The sequence below is a fragment of the Mustela nigripes genome, chromosome 7 (assembly GCF_022355385.1).
Source record: "Mustela nigripes isolate SB6536 chromosome 7, MUSNIG.SB6536, whole genome shotgun sequence".
NCBI classification, from domain to species: Eukaryota; Metazoa; Chordata; class Mammalia; order Carnivora; family Mustelidae; genus Mustela; species Mustela nigripes.
In genome coordinates this window covers 6,375,283-6,379,573 of record NC_081563.1, presented here as the reverse complement: position 1 = coordinate 6,379,573, position 4,291 = coordinate 6,375,283, and the positions used below count along the sequence as shown (strand labels likewise).

The 4,291-nt window shown below is 46.8% G+C and overlaps 1 long non-coding RNA gene across 1 annotated transcript; it reads right to left on the bottom strand.

Annotated features, from left to right (window-relative positions):
- Nucleotides 1-849: 849 nt before the first annotated feature.
- LOC132022203 (uncharacterized) lies at nt 850-3,425 on the bottom strand. Its single transcript, XR_009405539.1, has 3 exons — nt 3,203-3,425; nt 2,666-2,872; nt 850-948 (listed from the first exon to the last, which is right to left on the bottom strand). It is a non-coding gene; the product is annotated as an uncharacterized LOC132022203 (long non-coding RNA).
- Between the last annotated feature and the right edge of the window lie 866 nt (nt 3,426-4,291).

The window sequence follows — 4,291 nt, the reverse complement described above, 5'->3', positions numbered from 1 at the left end:
TGATCTGGGCCAAAATCAAGACTTGGATGCTTAACCGACCGAGTCACTCAGACACCCCATGGAGTCCCTTCTTTTTCACTCAGATGAGCCATTTCTGCCAAACACAATGGTTGCTAAAGTTGTACCCAAGTAAAATTTGTGTAAATTGAAATTTTAACAGCAACCCTGCAAATAATCTATTATTTTCAATTTAGTGTACTTTGTTGTACAATTGCTTAATACCTCTATATTTTAGCTTTTGTGAATTGTGTTTTTCTAAGAGTGTGTGGTTTTAAAGAAGAAACTTTCTCTGGAGACAAGGTTTCACTAAACAGTAATCAAGATAGAAAGGGTTAACGGCAGAAAAATTAAGTAACAGAAGAGCATTGCGTCTTGTCCCCTGGAAGCAAGACCAGGTCCCAGCTGGAGGAGGCAGCCTCAGTCTGAGGGCAAGGGAATGAGAGCTGGAGCAAATGTATGCATGAGAGAAGAGGTACACTCCCAGACCGAGAGTGGGGGCCTGCGGGACCTGCCAACAACCCGAGTCACATAGACAACATGAGGTGGCCTGTCCATGGCCTGAGGGGCCTGTCCTCATCCTGGGCCTGTCCTTTACGATGGGAATGTATCCTGGTCAAATTTCCTCCATGGTTCTTTGGTTTTGAATTCTCTGAGCCACTTTGGGTCCCTGGCTAGAGACTGTTTACTCATCAGTGCACTTCTGTTGGGATGCAAAGTGCCCCATGAGCATTGTTAAATGGAGTTCCTCCAGCTTGTCCAATAATTTTCTCTCCCCCTGGGTCACATCCCTGAGGACACACACGGCCATCCTAAGGCCCACACTTTGTCTTTATAGGTCTTACCTCCAGACCAAATTGTCCATTGCTACTGCTGTTTCGGGACTTCAGCAAGTTCCTTTTCCCGGGGAGGCAGCTTCTAAGGTCTGTTCAGCAACTATTTCCTGGATGCCTATAATCGAATGCAAGGGCGTGGGACACCTGCTACAAAGGCACACACCAGTAGCAGGTACACTTCCTGCCCTAAACATCCTAGAACAATTACAAAAACAAGACAGGTGCTGTATTTTGTTGCAGAGATCTTCCCCGGGCAAGCTGACCACAGCCCACACAAAGCCCCCAGCAGACATGATATCGACATGGTCACCACATTCGGTGTCTGATCTCAGGCAAACACCTGAGACTGGTTCACACGACCAAGCTCCTGAGACTAGCAGATTAGCTGGTCACCTGTGTGTGAGCTAAAGACCCAAAGACGGCTGTCTAGCATCCCAGAATGTTTGGATCAACTCGCCAGCACACCTGAGGGTGTCTACATAGGAGGCAGATGCCAGAGGAAGGTGGAGGAGTGAGAGACTAGGCCAATGTCATCAGCAATGTTTGTCACACACCTTCATTTCCGCTGCAAGGCAGGCTGTCGTGGGGACGCTGAGCTCATGTCACCTGGTCAGGGCCAAAGACACACTGCCTGTGATGGCCTCTCTCACCCCTGCTTTTCTATAGTCCGTGTTCACTTCCACTGAAACATTTTTTTTTTTTTATTTCATCCATTAATTCCACTGAATGGATTACAGTCAAGTCATGAAATCATGCTCGTCCTGCTCCTTTCCTGAGAGAGGTTCTGCCTAGGAGATGATTCTGTCTTTCAGTCGCTGCTTTAACCAGCTTGACTCTGGGACTCTGACATGCTTCCCTGTCACAAGTAACCACCTTCACGGTACAGACTCCATTGTGCCAACTCAATGAAGCAGGCTGGGTTAAGTGTCCAGCAGGAGAGCTATGGAAGGACAGAAGGGAGAGGGTCACCGAGATGCTCTGAAGACCATCACGGAGGAGATGGTATTGGCAGAGGGCTTTGGGAAATGTTGCGATTTCAAAAGGCAGAAGGGGGGAGGATGTTTAGATGAGCAGAGACTTGGAAGAAAGCAAGCAAAAAGTTTTGGTGGTATTGCTAAAGAGACAGTTATAAAGGAGAGTCTGGGGAGATGGAGGTATGGAGGGGCGGAGCCCCAGGAGTTGGTTCCAAGGCAAGGAGAAGCCGTTGAAGGGTTTTGTACAGGACAGTGACACGATCAAAGTAGAACTTTAAGAAAATGAAGTCAGCAATGGGAGAGGAAAAGCCCAGTTTTAGATAGACTGAGTGCCAAATAAAGGATTCCCAAAATAGAATTATGGTGTTTTCACAAGTACAAAGACCTTTGCCCGGAGGGAGTTTAGAATTTGTTACAAATGGAACCAAAAAATGGGTAATAAAGTAATACTGAGCTTCTATATCCAAAAATAATCTCTGGCAGCAGGAAATTGTTTTGCAAGTCAGGCTGTTATCTAAGGAAAAGATTTTCCAAATTCCTTTATTCCTTTGGTGTATCAAATATGGGAGCTTGGCGTTCTCCCCCGTGGTCTACAGAGTTCCCATGAGGCTTGTAGGAGAGATCTAGTTCATCACTGAAGTTTAGCTGGAGGGTCAGTGAGACAGATATGAGGTAAGGGAAGGACAGGAAAAGTCCACCCTTTCCCTGGTTTCGTGGATGGAAGAAAGAGAGGGAAGATAGTGAGGAGAAAAAGCACATGACATGTGAGTCCCAAAATCCACTATCCAAGCTCAGACATGGACAGGGAAAGAGAGCACCCAACCAGTTCAAGGTGATATCAAAGGCAGAAGGCCTTACCTAAGGAGGTTGTCGGGACAGGAGGACAAGAACCGTGGCAGAACTTGGGGAGGGAAGCCAGGCATGGCAGGGTGCCAAACAGGGCAAACACTCAGGGATCTGCAGTCATGGTGCCCGGCCAAACCCGTGCCAAGTAGGCGGAAGCCAGGTAGCAAGTTCCATTAGCTTCAGACTTCGGCAAGCAGGAGGAGTCCAGGTAGACCAAACCTATAAGCCAGGGACAGAGAGGAGAGGACACCATCACTGGGCACCCCCAAGTCCCCACTGTGGCTATAAACAAAGGTATAGTCTTCTCCATACACCCATACACCATCTCAGAGCCCGAGAGACAAAAGGAGAAGAGTCTTATCAATTGACCATCTTTATCCAAACGGAAGTTCCCTAACAGGTCCAGTTAAATGGACAGATCAGACCATGTTTAAACAGGATTCAGTAGTAAATTAATTATTGTCATTAATCAGCAAGTGGAGGGTGGAGGAGAGAGGGTACCAGGAGGAAGACCATATTAATTATGGAAAATCTAAAAATTGCACTTACTTTTCTCTGCACGTCTAAGTGAGTGATACCGAGTTACATTTTCCACCTTTCAAGTCATGGATGAAACAGGAGACGTGGCCGCTATGGGGCTGACTAGAACTTCAAGACAGAGACAGAGAGCTTACATACAGCCAGTAGAAGATGGAGGGCCACCTCTTGGAAATGCCCTCTGACTGTATCTAGCAAACCCCGTGACCTTGACTTTAGTGATCCTGTGCGTGTAGTTGTTTCTACAAAAGCCACTGTTAATTGAAGCCTCTGCCTGTCCAGCCTATATGAAGTGGGCTTCCATGTGACAAATTCCCAACAGCGACTAGCACTTGGCAATAATCAGATTACCGCCTGGAGGGCCAACTGTACGTATTGCAATGCCTCGTCTGTCAAAGAAACAAGGCCATAAGCTGGGGGCAGCTCAGCACTTCACAGCCCATGTTATTTTGAAGTTCTTATGTCAAGAAGACAGCATCTCTTTTTCTCCTGCGGAAGTCAGGTCTGTTGGCTGGTGGGTTCAGAGGCAGGATGAGTGCTGGATCATGGTCTCAAGAGAAACAGAAGTGGACAAATTAGAAATAAGCCTTTTTCCAGCCAAGAGCGCAGCGTTCTCCTCCCGTGAGGACAATTCACACAAATATGATCAGGGATGGGGCGCTGGATGAGGAGACTCGCATTGTAAAATCTGGCAGAAGAAGGGGGAAGGAGTCCTAGCAGCAAAGAAACATTGCACAGGGTTTAGCAATGGGCCACTTGCTAGAGTCTTGGGAATCAACTTTTCTGAAGGGAGAGACAGAGACAGAGAGAGAGAGAGAGGCAGGTGTCCACATTACCAGCACCTCTGACCTGCATTTGTTTCCTCCACTTTGCAACTGGATCCTTCTTGGTGTAGCACATGGGGATGCTGGTCAGGTTTGGGGTACTGTAACATCATTCCCCAAGGAGTTCTTGTTTTGCCTGTAAGTATGTATCTCAGAATCCTTGCTGCATTTCTTAAGTTCCTTTCAGGAAAAAGTGTTTATAAATAAAAATCACCTATAATCCCAACCCCAAATAATTCTTTTCTATTTTGCACATTAGTTCCCATACACACAATTC